General features: G+C 40.7%; 1 protein-coding gene and 1 long non-coding RNA gene across 5 annotated transcripts in view; both read left to right on the top strand.

The window, feature by feature from the left end:
- grid1b (glutamate receptor, ionotropic, delta 1b) overlaps nt 1–22066 on the top strand; it is a 493010-nt gene that overhangs the window by 330719 nt on the left and 140225 nt on the right. The window lies entirely within an intron of this gene.
- LOC111946408 (uncharacterized) lies at nt 461–12420 on the top strand. The gene is made up of 2 exons (XR_002872119.2): nt 461–2984; nt 3644–12420. It is a non-coding gene; the product is annotated as an uncharacterized LOC111946408 (long non-coding RNA).

Raw genomic sequence — 22066 nt, 5'->3', positions numbered from 1 at the left:
CAGTTTAGTTGTTAACAACTCTTTTCTAAGATCCCTAAAAAACTAAAATAATTTTTTTTTGAGTGACTCAGACTCTTTCGCAGAGACAGTGGTGCTTAAAAATAAGAGTTTTCACTCTGTATCATCAACAAACCAATTTGCTGCCCTCTGCAAGTGGAGTCTTGTAGAATCCAAGCAAAGCTCTTCAGAGTGAGATGATAATTGATCTCACCTGCAGCGCCTCTCTGCTGTAATTGGAGCACTTAGTGCAAATACTCTGCTAGGATCTAATCGCTTATAAAAAACACTTGGTGCCGATTGGGGGTCGAGGCTGGAGGAATTATCTTTGACTGTTTGGGTCACCTCCTGCACACACAGGCACACATTTGACAGCTGAAGGTGACTCTGAAGAGATATGACATGTTTATGAAGATTTATTTTCACATAATGACGTCAAAGAGGTATGTGGCAGAGGTATGTTTATGTCTGCATTAAATAAATCATAAAATAACTCGTGATTAAAACTGTGGAAGTGATGTGGATGTAGAGTACTGCACTGAACTGATCCTAGGGTGAGGTATTGAAGTCATAATTCATTGCTGCTGAAATGTTCTTCCTCTTATGAGTTAAGCAAATAAACAACCAATTATTTCTTACTATGCTGATGACACCCAGCTGTATTTGTAATTATCACCTGTCTAAGCTACAGGCTTTTCTCAGTGATGAAGTCCAGGATTTACTTTAGTTTCTACAGAACTCTGTGACTTACGACAGAGTTTTAGGGCCACGGTGAGGAAAAAAAATTCTGGCCAACATGACGAGATTAAAGTCGTCATGTCGACTTTAATCTCGTCATGACGAGAAAAAACTCGACACAAAGTTTCGAGAAAAAACTCGTCGTGTCGAGATAAAAGTTGAAATAAAGTTTCGAGATTAAAGTCGCAATGTTGCGCGAGAGCAGTGAAGCTGAGTCTTTCAGGAGGATTCAGTGTTATGGCTAATGTTAGTGAGCTAGTGGCTTCGTACTTCAGAGTTTACGACAGAGTTTTATGGCCACCAAAAACTCGTAAATTTACGGGGAAAAAATTCATAGATTAAAAAGGAGAAAACACCGAAGTTGTCTGTTTATCGGAGCCTAGCTTGAAGATGAAATATGTGGAGCCTTTTGTGAAGCTTTATTTCCGGATTATAGGTTTAAAACAAAGAGATTCTGAACCTTTTGGCGAGTCAAAATCAGATTATTTTCCGTGTAGCAGTCTTTCCGGGGTTCGGCGTCAGTAAAGCGGACTTTCATATGTAAAATAAGGAGCTCAGAGACACGTTTGGGTGTAGAGGACCGCTGCAGCCTTTATTCTCCTTTTCATTCACATAACCTGAAGTTCATCTGTCACCTTACGTCATGAATCTGTCATCCGATCACCAATGCGGAAGTAATGTTACATACGCCCCCTCCTGCAGATGAAGCGACCCATCTGATCATTAAAAAACAAAGATGAATGAAAATAATCTGTTATATTAGCATTACAGCGTTGAAAAAGGCAAAAAGTGCTTCTCCTCCTCAGACGGAAGCGTCACACAAACGTAGAGATCTTGTCTTTGGTGGAGGAAGAAAGGATTCAAGCGAACAGCTGCAGGGACACCCGATGGCTTCATCAGACTGCAGTGATCCTGCTAACCAACCATCAATAAATAAAACTTTAATGAATCGTAAATCAATCAAATGAGCCTCCAGACATTTGGGACGTTATCAATAAACATTCAGCTCACCTGTTCAACAAAGTTTAGTCGGTCTGCTCTGCTGCTGCACGGCCTTCACCTGCTGCTTCCACAATAATCTCGTAAATTTACGAGTTTTTTTCTCTCTCGCGCAACATTGCGACTTTAATCTCGAAACTTTATTTCGATTTTTATCTGGACAAGACGAGTTTTTTCTCGAAACTTTGTGTCGAGTTTTTTCTCGTCATGACTAGATCAAAGTTGACATGACGATTTTAATCTCGCCACGTTGGCCAGAATTTTTTTTCCTCACCGTGGCCCTAAAACTCCGTCGTAGTGACTAAACTTACACATGCCCCATATTTAGAAAAGAAGCATAATCGGAAAATTAATCAGAAAGCCTGTTTACACGTTATTACAGAAACAAATTTCTGATTGTGACAACATTTTGATTAATATCAAAACCCAATGTTGGCAATGGAAAAGACTTAAGAAAAAGTTGATTCCAAAACATATATAAGATGTTATTGTTGTAAAGTACATGCTTACAGGATTCTACAGCAGCTAAGTTTGTTTCTGTTGTGCTTGTGTTTTTTATTTGTGATCTTCACTGGTGTCCATGGATTACATGAAATCTTTCCACCTTTATCCACCTTTGTCATGGTAGGGAGAACACGTCAATGGAAGGGGGGGGTCATCTAAGATAGCACAAGGGTTAATTGGTTCCCATATGTCAAAGTCTCCCTAGACAAGACACTCTGAACCCCACAATATTCTTGGTGGTTCCAGGTTGGTTTCAGAGTCCAGCAGCATCAGTGTGTGAATGTGTGAATGGAACTGTGACTTTAAAGTGCTTTGGGCCTAAAGTTGCTCACCTTAAGGCAGATCGCTTCAGGGCTTGCCACAGCCAATCAGCTTTAACTCATGTGTACAGGTGGTTTAGCAGAGATTTTTATGCCGGATGCCCTTCCTGACACAAACTTATTATCTTATCTTGGTTTTTTGTAATTTCTCTTTTACTTGTGTTTGTGTATTTTATTATGAAGGGCTTATTTAATTATTTTATTGCATGAGTGGGGATTGTTTTTTTTGCATTCTTGTTTGTTTTTATGTACAGAACCTTGAGCTGTTTTCTTTACATGAAAGGTGCTTTAGAAATAAAATTAATTGGAATTTGAATTTATCAGGGCTGGGGACCGTCACATGGGGACCCTAACCTTGGCCCCCTGGTGGTTACATAGTTAGGCAGTAGCACCAAGGACCCACACTGCATTGGGCCTTGAAGGAAGGTAGGAAAACACTATATAATTACAGTATTCAACGTTTATTATTTTACAAAAGATCTTTGGTTCTGCACTGCAGCTCATTGACTTCTTAAACATGAAATGTAGTGTTTTGTCTTTTAGACTGAAACATTTTAGTCAAAATGTAATTTCTTTTGCATTACACTGCTTCCTGTGGCAGTGCGCTTACATGGGCAACATAAATCTGTTGTTGAAAGTGAATTGTTTCTACCAAACATGGCCCAGAACAGCTCAAGAGGGATTGTGTTTTTAGTCTTTTAGCTGTTATTTGTTGCATTTACTCTCTTAATTTACCTATGCAAACATCATGAAATTAGTTGTTGCATCGAAGTCTCAAATTTGATATGAAGTTATTTTGTATTTTTTTTTAATAATAATAATAATGGATTGGATTTATCTGCGCTTTTAAAGTCACTCAAAGCGCTTACATTGTGTCCATTATTCATTCCCTCCTCATTCATTCTTGGTGATGTAGCTACTGTTGTAGCCACAGCTGCCCTGGGGCAGACTGACAGAGGCGTGGCTGAAACTGTGTTTCAGTTTCCGAAATTTATGTTCAGAATTAATGCAAAGGCAAACTAAAAGCTTTGTGCTTCTCTAGGAAATAGGACTAATGCTTAGTTGTTGTGATGCATTCCTGTCAGAAAATCTGCAGCAACAACAACCAGCAGCACCTGTGAGGCATCTGGGTGAGCGCCTCCCCCCTGGCAGAAATATGAGCGGTATGAGAGACGGATGTGTGACAGGCTGACGTGTTGCTTGTCACAGAGGAAAACACGGCGGTGGCTGAAGTCGGGCTGTCGTTTGTTTGGCTGATGGAGCCGCAGTGTGACAGGACTAATGTGATATCAGACCAGAGAGCTGAGGAAGCACATCACAGCACCCAGGGCGTTGATGCACGGAAGAACAACCAAATTATGTCTGTGCAGGAGTGCCGAGCAGCAGAGCAGCACCAGGAGTTCCTACTTTAGACCAGGAGGACCGGCATTTACAGTAGCTGCCTTTGGCCAGCAGCATCTTTCTTCTCTTAAACATCTTGTTGTAGGACATTTGTCAGCCTCACAAATCTGCGCCACCCCACCTTTCTGCATGTGAGAAACCCTGCTGCATCTATTGTGGAGGGTTTAGATCCACCAGATGTCTTCACTAAAACTGTGAGGAAAATAAAGACTCACTCCCATGAAAATTGTGCTTTTGGTGTTTTTTATGATGCAGGACATATATAAAGAAAATGAATCTTAAAATTGCATTTCTGAGTATTTCTTTATACAAATCATTGTGAATCAGGAGCAGATGAAAAAATGTCATTTGAAAAAGAGCTTATTTATGATGTAGACAATACACTGGGTGGGTCACAATCTCCCTGCTCGGCTTTATTCTGATCATCCACCTGAAGACGAAAAGATCCGTGTACTTCTTTGTCTTCCTTGTCTGAGCTGAAATGTGGATCTAAACTGTACAGGTGGAGAGCTCCAACATTGCTCGTGTAATGCTTCGTTGGTCAGGTAAGGCTAGGCGCTCTCGACTTAGGCAGAAGTCTCAGGGAGCCCAGGGTGGGTAAATGAAAACACAAGGCAGTGGTGAAAGTAAAAGCAGTCGATTGTGTTGACAAAAAAAATACAACACTTTTACAAAACAAAACAAGGGACAAAGGCTGAGTTTGATTGAGCGGGCTCCAGATATGCCATCCAAAAGTTCATTTGTGGTAATGTGGTAACAAGTCGGGAAGGTTTGTTGTGGCTGATATTGGGATGTTATTTTAGAAGGTGGTTTCAGAGTTTGCAAGATCATGAGGTTGGGTAGCTCACCGTTGAATGGAAAATCAAAGTGCACACAACAAAAAACCTGACTGGTGAACAGGTTGGTTGGGTTCGGTAAAGCCAGATACTTAGTGCAAGGCGGTCATAGTGTGACTGGGTTTGTTTCAGATTTTTACTGCCGTGGTGACCAAAAATGGCCACAAAAGCAGCAACAGCCAAGACCTGAAAGCAGCAGGAAGGAAATGCAACGGCGAACCAGAACTTAAATGCAAGCCGGCCCTGCCACAATAAGAGCATGGGTTGGTTGTTTGCACTTGGGCTGATTGCATCGCAATTTTTGTTGCACGGATAATGTTAGGTTGGGGTTGTGAGGGGCTGTTAGCTAGCAGGAGAGAGAGTAAACAGATGGATGATGAGAAGTAGGGGCGTCTTACTCTGTGCCAACAGTCCTGCCCACAACTCAGATCCACTTTTTCATGGGTTTATGTTCTCGGTCAGACTGGTCGGCGGCTGTTGCCCCTCTGCATGGGTGCTAACGAGGATTTGAGTAAAGAAGAGCTCTTCTCTTCTCTGAACTCCTACTGGACTCGTCCCACAGCTTCTTTGAGTAAAAGTAACTTTTCAAACAGGTAGATATGGCGTTTGAGCTCCTGCTGGTCCTGTGAGGACCTGTCTTCATTTACATTTGAGAACAGCTCCGTGTAAAGGCGTCTCTGAATGCAGTTTCCTCAGGGTCCTTCTCCTCTAAAGCAACTTGAGCTTGTCAGCCCCTTTTAATGTGGAGACCTGATGAAAAAACACCAGGGGTGTAAATGGAGGCTGCATTTAAGCAGTCTGGTCCCAGGACTCTGCTAGTAAAGACAAAAGACTTAAATTAGACAATAGGAGCTTATTTTATTGTGTTATGTTCCAAAGCACAGAAGGACAAATCCATGTCTTCACAATCCATCATCGCTTTGCTTTAGGGGATTCACTTGGCAGCTTCACTCAGCAAATTGAGTGCAGAATGCTCTTTATCTATTTTAACTGGAGAGGAATGAGGAAACTTTTCTTTTCAAATCCAATAACTTTAGAAGAATCTCACAAACCTGATAAAGAAATTACTCCTACATTTAATAAGTTGATGGATGCTTTAGAGTGTCTAAATCACATGACAAATTTAAAAAGACCTTTTTGTCTATTGTTGGAAAATATAATCCTTCGCTTTGAGATTACTTTCCTTGTTGCATGTTCAAAAAGGTCGAGAAGAAGAAAACCACGGGATTCGGCCGGATTAAGTTTAACAAATTTATTCCCTAACAATATTTCTAAAAAGTAAAAGATAATAAAACCGAATAAAACAGATCGATCTGGGTGTCCAAAACCAAGGCCTGCAATACGCAAGAGGTTACATTCCGAATTCACATGCAGCTTGTCTGGAGACACAGGAAAATTCCTTGATTTCAGACTTTTAAGCATGTGGTCAGAACATCCTCCCCCGGGAGCAAGATGGCCGCCGAATCTCCGCCTCTGGTCGCTAGAGATTGGCTGGCAGGGAGCCTGCCCACCTCCGTCAGTCCATATTTGGAATTACAGCATTTGGTCCTAGCTTCCTGCTTCAAACGTCCAGGGGGTTATTTCAAAGACGGACATCTGTCCGACCACCAACTGTGTCCCCATGGGGGTCCAGCACCGTCGCCCGGATCCTTCTCCGCAGGCAATCAGTCCCAACTCTTTGTCCTTCTCATGTGAGTTTACACCTTCAGGGGGTTCCCATGAATTGAATTGAATCCTGGAGACAATTTAATTCTGGTCCATGTCAGATCTACAGTTAAGGCTTCCAGATGGTCTTAGAAGATCAAAGACTGTTTTCTCCTGAAGGGGGTTGGAGGTTGGAGCTGCATTCCTGAAACCTCTCACAACTTAAAGAAGCTTCTTCGAGGTTTTAAGGATGTAAAAGCACACACTTCAGCAAATGACTTATCTTCAATGTAATAAAATTTAAGACTGCAAACCCTAATGAATTTACCAAAAAATATAAATTCCTTCAGCTTCCCTCTCTTGACCTCATGAAGTGAGGTCACACAAAAATAAAAACACATCATCACATCATGCCATCAAAACAGCTGTGGTCTCGAGCCCTCACAATCTATAAACAGAACCAATGTGCATTTCAAAGGTGTTGATGATCCATTTATGAGTTTAGCAGCGAAAAACCTGTGGAGCTTGCATTAATGATCTTTAAGAAACATTCAGTTGGACAGGAAAAATGCATGCTAAGGCCCCGAGCCCCATCGGCGACCGTCCCCTAAGGACACTCATGCTTCATTGGATCTTTGGCACATTGGCGTTTACAAAGAACAAGACATAAAATAGTAAATAAAGAAAATGCACAAATAAAAAATCAAATTATTCTAAAAAGTAAAAGATAAAGACAATAAAATAGCACTTCCTGTAAGGAAAAGGAACACCTGGAATTAAGGGGGGAATTGAGAAATGTTAAAGCAGAACAAAATTACACAGACGATGAAAAGGAAAAAGAAAATTGTCAAACATAACAGTAAGCAATTTTATAAAATTCAACAAAGTCCAAAAAAGGTCATTCCGGGCCTCGAACACTCGCGTCCTCCTTCTGCATGTCCCACAAGCTCTGGCAAGCTTGGACCTGGCCTCCTATGGACTTCTCAAAAAGCCTGTTATTAGAGATGTGACACATGGTGATACAACAGAACGGCTGCAAAAGGACTTGGGGTGTCCACTGCTGTGGTACTGTTCTGCCAAGATGATTCTGCTGTGGGTCTAAGTTTTTGTTAGTGTTAGGGTCAGGAAATTAAAAAATTAAAAAACAATAAAACACAAAAGACAATGAGACAAGAATCAATTTACGCATGCGCAGTAAGAGAAAATATGATGGAAAAGGTCCACCACGTTTCTCTTCTCAAAGGTCTGCTTCCCCTCGTGCTGTTTTATGAAGAACACAAGTGGGGAAAATACAAATTCAAGAAAAAGAAAAAAGTTTATCATGGGCTGTTGTCTAATGACCCAGTCGTAGAACCTACTCATCCTTGCTGTGGATGAGAGAAAATCAGATGAACAGACACACAAAGCTTTAAAAATTAAAAAATGGTCAATCCGTGTTACTATTTAAACATTCTTTCTAGACAAATGCATTTAAACAACAATGATAATAATAAAATATTGTCCTTCTTTTTATCATTAAGACCTCTTTTGTCTACCTCCCTCTCTTGGCCTGGGGCTAAGCTCCAGGACAAACACATAAAACGAATTAAATGTAAAGCAAGAACATAAAAACAATAAACAGTTTGGTGTATCGATAAGGTGAACAGGCGTCCTGTCCACGCTCCTGTAAAAGGCAAGGTCACAAGAAGAAATAATACAACTGCAACAGAAGATCTTTCATTAATTGCAGGCAGAGTTCAGCAGTTGGTGCTGCCAGCAGGAAATCATCAGCCTACATCATGAAAACACAAACCTCTTATAGCATAATGTTCTGTCAGAGAGACTTTAAACAGTGATTAAAAATGCAAGAAGGATTTTATGAACCCCTCTGTACTATAATGCGAACAATGGTCTGCTATTTTTATGTAATGATTCCATTAAAAAAAAAACGTGTGCTAAGTCAATAGCAACAAACAACACACCTTGTGAGGTTAAAGGTGACAGCATGCAATATGGATCAGGGACGTATAGGTTTTATAATAATGGTGACATCATCAACTCAAATTAACATTAGCTTAAATCATATGCAATCCATCTACTTTTAAAACAGGTTTCAAAAAAGTACACCATGAAGAATACGAATATTCAATGACACTATAGTTCTACAGCCCAGACTGAGTTTCCTTCATCTGCATTAGTCACTCAGCTGCACTGAGATCTAAAAACCTGTGCTCCTGCAATGACCTGAATCACCACCGGGGGGACGATGAAGAATGAACCAACATCAACTGAACCTGTGGACCATGAAGCATCAGAGAGCGTTTTAAACATCACCTCTGCATCTTCATGAGCCGTCTCCTCTCTGCTCAGTTGTTGAACGGCAAAATTAACCTGTACATTTTTATTGAGGGAGGAAAGTGAACACCTGAAAAAACACAATTTAACCAATGTGTTGTTAATGTCCTGCTTAGTCTAATCCTATGTGAGATACAGCTGTGTCTGACAGCTAGTATCATTGCATTTGTGAGTGTATGAATGCACAATAAGCTGCTCGCCCTCAGGGTTAATATATGTCAGTGTAGTTCAAATGCCACGTGTGGTCTTCTACCTGCTGAAATACTTCTTACTGTTAATCATGCTCTCTGTCATAATGGAGTGTACAGGTCAGACCATTCGGAGGCTTCAAACACAGGAATCCAGGCTTCAAACCTGAAATTAACGAAACCACCTGGCGTTTCAGGGCCCTTTACATGTCTGCAGTGGGGGTCGGCTGTGGTGACCGGCATGGCATCCAGTCTGCTGTCTCCTGTTTTGACAAGACTGTCCCATCCCAACAGATTCACAGGCGTGTTTGGTGAATGCACGCATGAATGTTCCACCATCTGGTCAAAAGTCAGTCGGATGGTCTTTTGCAGGTTTTGAGGAGTCATTTGTTCATTTGTCAGAGCAGGTAGAGTGTCCAGTAGACTCATCAATGGTTAACTTTGAGCTTGAAAAAGACAATGGCTCCTGCATCAAGTGGTGTTGTCCGACTTGCCCTGTGGTCCTCGCCACGGTGGAGGAGGGCTTGGAGTGGTCATGGGTACTGTTCATTTTTCCTCCAGACACTCTGCCTCTTGGTCTGTACATTCTGCTGTTGGGCACTTCGTTGTGGGCTGTCAGGGTTCAGAGCGCCATAGATGCCATTTCCAACTGCTGCTGGGGTCCCCTGGGTGGCCTGCTTCTCCCAGGATTTTTCCACCCGTCCTCCTGTTTTGGCCTCCGAATGGCTGAGCATGACACGTCACTACTGCTGTCTCTGAGGGCATCAAAAGTCAAAATTCATGTTAGTTTCCTTTTCTTTTTTAAAACACCTTTTATCCTGTGTGAATTATTTCAGCAAGGAAAAGAATTGTTTTTCTTCAGTTGCTCAACCTCCCCCCCTCTCCTGTCCTGTTTCTTCAAATGTGCTCTGGGGGTCAGTCACTGCTGACTCGGCTCCCTCCTGTGAAGGTAGAGAGCTGCGGAGGATGCTAAACCTCTGCGCCTTTTGTCACTCACCCACAAAGCAGAGGGGGGTTTTCTGCCTAAAGTTTTATGAGATCTCGGGGGGGGCTGCTCTTCTGCTTGGAAAGAGATTTAGAAATGTATTAGTCATGTTCAGTCTTCACCGTCTCCAACACCGTCAGTTGATCAGTAATGAGAACCAGCAAAGGGAAAAATCCCTAAAATTTTCTTTGTCCGATATGACGGACATGGAGCAAAGTCTTTGGAAAATATATTGTCTTACATGCATTCCGGCCGCTAATCATTCACTCTTAATCAAGAAACAAAGACAAATTGTTTTGACTTAACATTAAGGACTGGTGCCCTACAAAAATAATTTGGAGAAGTGCTAAAAGCTCACAAAATCCCACAATTTAAGCTTTTCCTTATTTAACCAAAAACACAATTCTCACTCTAAAACACAGACAATCAATACAAAGACAATAACTTTTAACCGTTTTTGCAAAAGACATAACACAACAAATTAGGTACCTTACACATAAATAAAAATAAACCATTTCACTGAAATGAATCGTTCATAACTAGCGTTTTAACATTCATGTTCCCTCTTCTCCTGTTCTACCAGACCCTGCACTTTCATACCACACCTGTCCATGTCTACAGACCCTCCATTTTACTTACAATGGCTTTCATTTCTAGCTTTACTTCACTGCTTTGTCCATTTCCCATCTCAGTTATTTTCTGATAACACTTTTCAAATACTATTGATTATGATTTAAACAAACAAAACCGCCACTCATTCGCTTCTCATTCAAACAGCAGTGCACAAGATCAAAACAAACAGAAAAACGAAATTAAACAAATTAAAAATGTCAATAATACTTCTTCGAACAAAGCTGAATTTAATCGCGGTTATTAGGACATACAAACAAATTAGAGACATGTATTCACAATAAGAAAACCGAAATAATTACAAAATTATTTTACCCCAAATGTATTAGACCCTGCAACCATGCACGTTGATCTCGCCGTTGCGGCAGAGGCTCCCGTCGGAGGCGCTGTGCAACATAAAAACCTTTTTCGGCGAACCGAAAACCCACTGACATTTGTTTTTAAACTACAACCGAGGTCATTACCACGCTCGATAACGACGATCCCCACCATGATTTTACCGCAAATTACATCCCAAACTCTTCAAATTTTCATCGTGAAAAAGTTCAGCACGTTCCGTCATACTTGGTCGTCAGGGACGCGTCTCGCCGACCACATGGTACAAACAAAGCCAATCACAGCCACACGTCGCCATTTTGGCTAGGACTCCGTCACGCTTACCACGTGGTACAGTCAAACCCAATCAGAATCGTCGACACATTTGAAGCAACTAAAACGTCCCGTCATTGGTCCATGTGACGTAAACACACTGTGAGCAAGATGGCTGCGTCCATAGAGCAGACAATACACAGGGAAATGTGAAAGATACAGTTAAAATACACAGATTTCAAACACTTTTTCATCCCATTCTTTCCAAAATCGCATACATTTCATTCCATTCATTCTCAGTCAAGCCATTTTCACCGCTGTTGTCAAGTCAAGTCGTCGGCGTCATTAAGTCTGTCGTCAAAAGAAAATTCACCGGTTTCCTCATATTTTCTGTCTAGTGCACCTTTCATTTTTACTGTGAATCCCTCTAAGTTTCTCTACGCATTAAAAATAATTTGTGAAGGTTCGCCGCCTTCCTGGTTTTTCCGAAAATCCTAAAACGCGCAAAATTAGTTCCTATATTAACACTGTTTTTCGTGAACGGGTTTCTTCACAGGCTCAATAACAGACGCAAACCTAGTTAATTTTAACGTAATCCAAATATCACACGCTCCCAATTTACTATTTATTCAATTTTGACAGGCTAAACAGACACAAAACCTGCACAATTTGCTCAGCTCTAATTTTCATAAATTTCCTTAGTCCAATTTGCTGTTTCAGGAGGGTGAACCACAAAACTTATACAGGTGCGCTATGCCGTCCACATACTTCACTTCCCCACAATTTGAGTTATTCACTAAAAGAATAACGTAAACAATATGCAGAATTTACGAACAGGTTCCTGCTTTACCTTTTGTTTGTGAGGCCTCGAGGGAAGTCAAGCACGTGGGGGGAAGCGTCACCGACTTTTCGCCGAAAGTCTCAGAAATCTCATAATAAACCACTATCGGTCCTCTTACCCGCGTTGCGATCCCGCGATTCTTCCCCACTTTATCACATCAGGGTTACCATAAATGTTGGAAAATATAATCCTTCGCTTTGAGATTACTTTCCTTGTTGCATGTTCAAAAAGGTCGAGAAGAAGAAAACCACGGGATTCGGCCGGATTAAGTTTAACAAATTTATTCCCTAACAATATTTCTAAAAAGTAAAAGATAATAAAACAGAATAAAACAGATCGATCTGGGTGTCCAAAACCAAGGCCTGCAATACGCAAGAGGTTACATTCCGAATTCACATGCAGCTTGTCTGGAGACACAGGAAAATTCCTTGAGTTCAGACTTTTAAGCATGTGGTCAGAACATCCTCCCCCGGGAGCAAGATGGCCGCCGAATCTCCGCCTCTGGTCGCTAGAGATTGGCTGGCAGGGAGCCTGCCCACCTCCGTCAGTCCATATTTGGAATTACAGCATTTGGTCCTAGCTTCCTGCTTCAAACGTCCAGGGGGGTTATTTCAAAGACAGACATCTGTCCGACCACCAACTGTGTCCCCATGGGGGTCCAGCACCGTCGCCCGGATCCTTCTCCGCAGGCAATCAGTCCCAACTCTTTGTCCTTCTCATGTGAGTTGACACCTTCAGGGGGTTCCCATGAATTGAATTGAATCCTGGAGACAATTTAATTCTGGTCCATGTCAGATCTACAGTTAAGGCTTCCAGATGGTCTTAGAAGATCAAAGACTGTTTTCTCCTGAAGGGGGTTGGAGGTTGGAGCTGCATTCCTGAAACCTCTCACAACTTAAAGAAGCTTCTGCGAGGTTTTAAGGATGTAAAAGCACACACTTCAGCAAATGACTTATCTTCAATGTAATAAAATTTAAGACTGCAAACCCTAATGAATTTACCAAAAAATATAAATTCCTTCACTATTTAAAGGTTTGCTGACTGTCCTTTTGAAATAGTTTTTATTATTTTAGGGATTCAAATGATGTACCAGACATGGTTTCACTTGTTATTTTTGTTTTATCCAGTTGAAGGCTACACAGTCTGCATTTATTAATCTATTCTTGAGGTCTTACGGTTCATCGTGGTTGAAATTGGACATTCATCATGTGCATTGTGGAGCTAAAAGCAGACGTTCGTTTTTATTCATGTTACTGGTTTGAAGACAACTGGCAAGTGTTAGTGCGGGCGCTTGACCCCCCCACCCCATTGTTAAAAAAGCAGGGGTGTCCTATTTGATTTGACTTGACTTGATAATGGTGGCCCAGAAGGGTCACAAAACAACACATTAACTTACCACACAACATAATAACTCACAACACATTAACTCACAACTGAAGTAAAGCTGCAATAGAAGTAATTTTATTCTGAAATTTCCACTAGGCTGAGCGGCTTACTAGCTAACAGAAAGTAACGTCACACTGAGCTGTGGAGAGAGCATGTTTTTTCCAAGAGAAGCTAGCAGCAGTGTTGCCAGATTGGGCGGGTTTGGTTCTAAATTTGCAGGTAAAAATGGCTTTGGGCGGGTTTGCATAATTTGGGTGGTTTTAGGGTCGGTTCAGTGGGTTTTTCTCCCTCATGAATATATAATAGCGGACTACGTGAGGCTGTGTGGCTGTTGGAGTTCTATGTACTGAAGCTCCGTGAACAGTTGTGTTGTGAGTTAATGTGTTGTGTTGTGAGGTAATGTGTTGTGTCGTGACCCTTCTGGCCCACCGTACTTGATTCATCAAGTGATAAAAATAAAGGAATAAGATAATAAAAAATATCAAACACATTTCAGATCTAAAGTATACATTCATACTGAGCCCGTGTCCTGACATTAAGATATAAAAATATATCTTGTTCCCACAGATTAATATCTTGATCCCACAGATTATTATCTCGTTCGCACGAAATACTATTCCGTTCCCTCAAAATACTATTCCGTTCCCTCGAAATGATTAACTTGTGCGAACGCAATAATTATGTCGTTCGAACGCAATAATTAATCCGTTCGAACGCAATGATTATTCACGTCATAAGTCATTCACGCGGATATGCTCTCTGTACGCCGGCAAAAGCCGCTTTCAGCGGTAACTTCTGTGTCTCTGTGACCCATATTCGTTGAAAAAAGGAACATGAAAAACAAAAATGATCACTTTATTACCGTCTCAATGAATATAAGAAAAATATCAAAAGATTTACGATAACTAGGCTGCTATGTCATACGATAGCTCCTGCTAGGCTACTACTAGCGCCGCCGCAGAGCTCTTTGATGTATGCTGGCATTTGGGCAACTGGCTGGTCTGTTGACAGACAGCTGATATGGTAGTTCAGGGTCGAATAGGAATAATAATATTCAGTACTTGTCTTTTATTAACTTTAGCAGTCAGTCGCTTTACATTCGAAGGCTATTAGGCTACATGCTAACTGACTAGCCGATCATATCCTGATATGAATTTATGTCATAGATTTACAGCAGATACCTTCACATTTCTGTCTGTGTGTGTCTCATTACATTGCATTGAAGACACGCAGGATGTTTAGAGAACAGATTTATTTATTTCAAAAAGCACAAAAGCATCCATTGTATTCACATTCATTCACATGATGATGATCTGGTACGCCCTCAGTCATCTTGCTGCCAATCATTGGTCTTGTTGTTAGACCTTGGTCACAGGGACACGGTGATTGGCCAATGATTGGCAGCAAAGCATGCTGGGAAACGTGACGTACTGCTATTGTTGTTATGCTACGAGCTAAAGGTAAGTGTTTTAGGCGAAGCAGCCAGCTTAATATGATATTTTTCAGATTTTCATCGAGAAAATAACAGATCGACCATTCTTGCTTTTATTTTTACCCCTATTGAATGCTCACAGAGACACGGAAGTAGCGGCAGGAAGCAGCTTTTACAGCAAGATGACCGGAGGGCGTACCAGATGATGTGAACGTGAATACGATGGATGCTTCTGTGCTTTTTAAAATAAATAAAACTGTTCTCTAAACATCCTCCGTGTCTTCAATGCAATGTCTGCCTGACCACGAGGAAATTTCCTCTCTCATCCTTAACTCCAAACCGACCACCTGTTCCCTCGATCCCCTCCCATCATCTTTAGTTATAGCCTGCCTCCCATCTCTCCTTCCGCTCATTACTGCCATTATTCACTCCTCACTCTCATCTGGTACTGTCCCATCAGTTTTTAAAATGGCAGCTGTTGAACCCATCCTGAAAAAACCCGGTTCAGATCCCAACGTATTCAATAATCTCCGTCCAATTTCCAACCTTCCCTTCATTTCCAAAATTCTAGAGAAAATAGTCGCCTCTCAACTCTATGATCACCTGAAACACAATAATCTTCTGGAACCTTTTCAGTCTGGCTTCCGCCCCTCCCACAGCACTAAAACTGCTCTCCTCAAGATCACTAATGACCTCCTCATTGCTGCTGATTCTGGCCTCCTCACCATCCTCATCCTCCTTGACCTGAGTGCAGCCTTTGATACCATTTCTCATTCCATCCTCCTCCAAAGGCTCTCCTCCCCCTGCATCACCTCCACCCCCCTCCGTTGGTTTCAATCCTACCTCTCTGACCGAACCCAATTCATTCATCTTAAATCATTTAAATCTCAGCCCTCCTCTGTCTCTTCTGGTGTCCCCCAAGGTTCTGTCCTTGGTCCTCTTCTTTTCATTACTTATCTTCTTCCCCTTGGCAATATTTTCCGTAAATTTAATGTTAATTTTCACTGTTTTGCGGATGACACCCAGCTCTATGTATCCAGTAAACCTGACTCCTCTCTTCCACCCTCCTCTCTCCACTCCTGGTTCACCTTAAACCTTCTCAAACTCAATAGTGATAAACCGAGCTACTTCTCGTTGGTTCCAAATCCACCCTCTCGCTCCTGATGCGCAAATCGCATTTGGTGTGAACACAGCTTTATTGTTTCTTCTTTTTAAAGTATATTTCTTTTACACAGTTTCCATAATCTGGTCTTTATCAGGTCAAGTGCAGTTTATTTATTTGATTTTGATTTTATTGATTTATTTCAAGCATTGTAGTCAAAGCAATAAAGAATTTACACATATTTGTCAAACTCATTACAGAAATGATGAAATGTATAGATTTAAAAGACACAAAATAAAACAAAAATGTCACTTAAATCACATTTGCTTGATTAAATAAATCATTTACTGAAGTATAAGTAGGGTTTGATTTATTGTTTGAAAAGGAGCGGGAATAGGAAGATTATATAATCCCACCCCTACTGAGTTCATTCATTTGATAGTTTAAGTGTTTTAAATCCGGTTCTGTTGATAAATAGGATTGGACCCTTTCTGTCTCAGCTTCAGGACCAACAATTAAAATGTCAGTTTTGTCTTGACTGAGCTTTAAGGAGTTCTCTCCCATCCATGTTTCAATATCTAAAACACAACTTAAAAGGTCATCAATGGGCCCATGTCATCAGGAGACACAGCCACATATAACTGGGTGTCATCAGCATAACTATGAAAGTTTATGCCATGTCTCCTGATGACATCACCTAGCGGTAGCATGTAGAGGTTAAAAAGTGTGGGGCCAAGGACCGAACCTTGTGGCACACCACATGTCAGTCCGTGCCTCCCAGATGATGCATCATATGCACTGACAATAAAATCTCTTCCTGTGAGGTAGGATTCAAACCAGCTGTACACAGTTCCAGTGATCCCCATCATGTCATGTTTACAAGAATGGAGTGGTCAACTGTGTGGAAGGCTGCACTCAGGTCCAGCAATACTAAAACAGATGTTCTCTTTTCTACAAAATTGACCTGAGATCATTTATAACCTTGACCAGCGCTGTCTCTGTGGAGTGATGTGATCTAAAACCAGACTGAAATTTTTCTAAAATATTATTTTTATTAATAAAATCATTTAGTTGGATAAAAACTAGTTTTTCTAAAATCTTACTTAAAAATGGCAGGTTTGACACTGGTCAGTAATTATCAAGATTTGAAGCATCTAAACCGCTCTTCTTCAGAGTGGGTCTCACTATAGCAGTTTTTAAGTATGTGGGAAAGATCCCAGTCTGAAGAGAGTGATTGACGATGTTCAGGAGTTCCTCCTCACAGGATGAAGACACAGACTTAAAAAGAGAGGTGGGGATGGGATCCACAGAACAGGTTTGACTTTTAAGTTGGGAAATCATTTTACGAAGCTTTGCAGCATCAATAAAGGCAAAACTCTCTAGTGTGTTCTTAAAAGGCAAACAGAATGCATCAGACTGAACTGTTAGTGGTCGTTGGGTGAAAATAAATCTAATGTTATTTATCTTATCAGTGAAGTGGACTGCAAACTCTTCACACTTTAAACTGCTAAGAATAGAACATGGGCTGGAAGAGATTGGATTGATTAGTCTGTCAATGGTGGAAAAAAGAATCTTTGGATTAGAAAAATTGTCAGCTATTAATTTTGAATATTATTCCTGCTTTGCATGTTTAATGAATTTGTTGTATTGTGTTAGTTTTTCCTTAAAGATTTGGTAAGGAATTGTTAGTTTTGTTTTGCGCCAATTTCGTTCGGCAACCCTACAGCTTTTCTTAAGTCTCTTGGTTTCCTCTGTTCTCCAAGGACGGGGTGCTTTGGCTTTGACCGTTTTTATTTTTAAGGGAGCGACTTTGTCCATTATTGATATGAGCTTGTTGTTGAAGTTTTGGACAGATATATCAACAGACAAACTTAGAGTGTTTGGTTGGTTGTGTTCCAGATGTGAGGTGAAGTTTGCAGCCACTTCAGGGTGTAGACAACGCCTTCTAACAGTTCTCTTTGGAAGTCTTTGGGTGACAGAGCCATTGATAGTAAAAAACACACACGAGTGGTCTGAAATACCAACATCCACAACAGAGGTCACATTGGCCATCAGGCCACGAGTGATTAAAAGATCCAGTGTGTGACCCCTGTTGTGGGTGGGAACACTGACATGCTGAGTAAAATCCATTGTTGCTAAAGTGTTTAAAAACTCTTGGACATATGGGTCCGATGGGTTGTCCACATGCAGGTTAAAATCACCCAAAATAATTATTCTACTAAAATCTAAGTGTATAATTGAAAGCAGCTCTGCAAAGTCAGAATTAAAAGATGAGTTACACTTTGGGGGTCTGTACACTATCAAAAACAACACAGTGGGGTTATTAAAAACAATGGCCTGGTATTCAAAAGATGTATATTCATGAAACACTTTGTCTGTAGAACTAATAAAAGCAGACAGGATAGCAGCAGTTCCCCCACCCCTACCCTGTTTTCTGTCTTTGCTTGTAAAGTAAAAAAGGGGTGGAGTCGCTTCAGACAGTGAACCAGTAGAACCACAATTCCAAGTCTCTGTTAAAAACAGGCCATTTAGGTTATGATCTAAAATTAAGTCGTGGATAAGAAATGATTTGTTTGATAGTGAACGTACATTTAAAAGTGCCAGATTCAATTGAGGCAGATTATTGTTTTCAGGTTCATGAAGGGTATTCAAATTTTGGATATGGATTGCTTTTAGGTTTTTATAGTTCCTGTTGGAAGTTTTGAATTGAGTTCTAGATCAGTTTCTTATAATAGTTTGTATGGGAAGCCTGGCAGGTGTTATTGGGGGTTTGGATGATAACCCATGAAGGGGGCCTAGGGGAAGAACAGAGATTTGGTGTGATCCGGGTTCAGGTTCTGGAGAAGTTAAGGAGGCGGGCAGTCAGTTCTCTTTAAAACAATGAACAGTATGTTGAATGTTAGCTGTTAAAATACTGCTACCAAGCAGACTAGGGTGAAGTCCATCTAGTCTGTAAAAAGAGGGTCGATTCCAGAAAAGGTTAAAATTGTCAATAAAACCAAACCTGTGCGTGTGGGAGGTGGACAGCAGCCAGGAGTGGAGGGAGAGGATCCTGCTAAAACGTGTAAATCCTCTAGTAAGTGTGGGAATAGGTCCGGAAATAAAAACAATTTTCCCAGTGTTGGATAAAAGAGTGAAAAGTTCCCTAAATTCCCTTTTTGTGATTTCGGATTGTTGAAGTGTTGTGTCATTGGTTCCAATGTGAACTATAATCCGAATAACACTGGTTGGGAGGGAAAGCCGAACCTCAGGAAGCTTTTGAAGAAGATCCTTCACCTTGGCCCCAGGGAAACATCTGGTAATGGCATTGATGTACCTTATATTCCTGGTTATAGAGTCACCAACAATCAGGGTGGTTGGGGGGAATAGTGGTTGGGGGTGAGAGGGACGAGCCTCAGCCGGAGCAGTCACTCCCTCCTGGTCCTTTGCTTTTGCTCCTGGGGCTGGGGGGACAGTTCCAGGCTGGACCAATGGTGGCTGGTCCCGGGGGCCAACAGACCGCCTGGCCACCGCATCCTGAAGGAGCTTGATCCTCCAGTGGGCAGGGGAAGTGTCACCACTTGATGTCTGGGATGTTTTTGTGGATTGTTCCCTCATCCTGGCACTGGAAGAGGTGGATGGAGCAGCTGTCTTCGGCCCCCCATTATCATTGCTCCCTGCACCATTAGGGGGGGCCGACGTCAGTACCAACGTAGTGGGAGATGGATCATGTTGCACACCAGGCCCCCCAGGAGTAGAAATGCCCGCCTTGTCTTCCGCCAGCACATCAAACTGGTTGGACAGTGCAAGATGGGGAGGCGATGTCTGCCTTATCTGGGCTCTCCTTGTGCCTCTGACAACCACTTACACGTACAGGATGGATGATTCCTTGGTGTGGAGCAGGAAAAAGGCCGAGCACATTCTGCAGAGTCCATAGGAAGAGTGTCCTGGGCAGCCAACAGTTCAAGGACCACTCTCGACTGTTTGGAAGCTATTCCAAAAGCACTTTCAAAGAGTGTTTCCTTTACTTTTAGCTCTGCTCTTAGTTTATGTAGTTGTTCCTTTAGCTCTGCAATAGTTTAGTTTGTTTGGTCACAGGTGCAATTTAAGCTAGCAATCTCACCATTTACAGAAAGCTTTTCCAGCACGGTTGCTTCGCTGTGTTATGGAAGCCCAGCCGGGCTTCAGTCAACGTCGCGTCATGATGGATGATCTTCAGAAAACATTCATTCATGATTCAAGTAAACAAAATCAATAGCTTATTGATTGTAATTTAAACCTTTGAGTAATCATTATTACACATTACAATGTAAAACTCAGTGGTTGTAATTAAAAGAGCTTTGATTATTTCACCACAATCAAGTTCACACATGGATTTGGAATTATTCAAACACCTGTTGATCCTTAAATCCTCTTATCTTCATATCCTGAAATCAGAGTTTCTTTCTACATTTTCTTGAATATTTGAACATTTTTTGAGCTCATTACTTAACCCGTTCCAGAGTTTAGTGCCACACACCGACACACAGAAACTTTTCTTTGTGGTTCTTATCAGTTTGATCTTGAAGTTCCTACATCCCCTCAGTCTGTAGCCTCCTTCATTTTCTAAGAACTGTTTTTGGATATTGAACGGTAACGATTTCCCACTGGCTCTGTATAAAAGTTGTTGGTGTAAAAATCCACAAGGTCAGGCAGTTTTAAAAGTCTTGATTAATAAAATAGATTGTTTGTATGATCAAGATATCCGGCTTTATGTACAACTCTGACGGCTCGTTTTTGAAGTAAAAAGAGAGGATGTAGTGAACTCTTGTAATTATTCCCCCAAAGTTATATACAGTAGGTTAAACATTGTAGTATTAAGGAGTACAATAAATATCTACTGTTGTATCCTAATATATGTTTAGATTTATTCACAATTGAAATACTTTTTGAGACTTTAGTTTTTATGTGTCTGATGTGTGGCTTCCAACTTAGTTTGTCATCAATAAAAACCCTAAGAATTTTATTTCAGTAACACTTTTGATTAAGACATTATTTATTTTAATTGAGAGCTCTTTATTTTTGTTGTAGTTTCCAAAAAACATCACTTTGGTTTTATCTAGGTTCAAAGATAATTTGTTGTAATCCATCCATAATTTTATTTTATTTAACTCTGTGTTCACCACCTTGATAAGTTCCCTATGATTGTCTGTAGAATAGAATATGTTTGAGTCATCAGCAAATAATATCAGTTTCATAAGCTTTGAAACATTGAATATGTCATTTATGTAAATATTGAATAGCAGCGGGCCCAGAATTGATCCTTGTGGGACACCACAACTTATCTCTTTGGTTTCTGATGTATATTCAATCTTGACAAATTGTTTTCTTCCCGTTAAATAGCTTCTGACCCAAGTTAACGCTAGACCTCTTATCCCAGACACTTCCAGTTTGTCAAGTAGGATGTCATGATTGAGAGTATCAAATGCTTTTTTAAGTCAATGAAAATTCCAGCTGCATTTTTCTTTTTGTCCAGAGGATTTGTGATTTCCTCCACGGCATCAATGATAGCTAATGTGGTGGATCTATTTTCTCTAAAACCATATTGGTTTTCATTTATAATCTTATGTTTTTCAATAAATAAAGATAATTTATCATTGAATATTTTTTCTAAAATTTTTGAGAATTGTGGAAGAAGAGAAACAGGTTTATAGTTTGTAAATTGCTGTTTGTCTCCACTCTTATAGATGGGAATCACTTTGGCTATTTTCATTTGGTTTGGGAATCTCCCAGTTCGTAATGATAAGTTACATATGGATGTTAGAGGCTTAGATACACTATAGATGACTTTTTTCACCACCTTCAAATCTATATCCTCACAATCTTTTGAATTTTTACTCTTGAAATTATTCACAATTGATATCAGCTCATTTTTGTTCACATTAGAGAGAAAGATTGAGTGTGGGATCCTTTCGATGGGTGGATTATTGTCTTTGCTAGTTTTGCATTTTGGAATTTCTGCTGCCAACTCTGGACCCACGTTTACAAAGTAGTTATTGAGGCCGTTTGCTGCTTCATTGATGTCATAGCTTTGACTCTTCTCATTTGTAAAGTAATCTGGATAAGTTCGCTTTATTGTCCCATTTTTAATTATGTTATTTAATATTTCCCAAACTCGCTTTA

The sequence above is a fragment of the Oryzias latipes genome, chromosome 19, assembly GCF_053564925.1.
Source record: "Oryzias latipes strain Hd-rR chromosome 19, Olatipes_Hd-rR_3.1".
NCBI lineage: Eukaryota > Metazoa > Chordata > Actinopteri > Beloniformes > Adrianichthyidae > Oryzias > Oryzias latipes.
The sequence above is the reverse complement of the archived record's forward strand: the minus strand, read 5'-3'. Positions and strand labels throughout refer to the sequence as shown.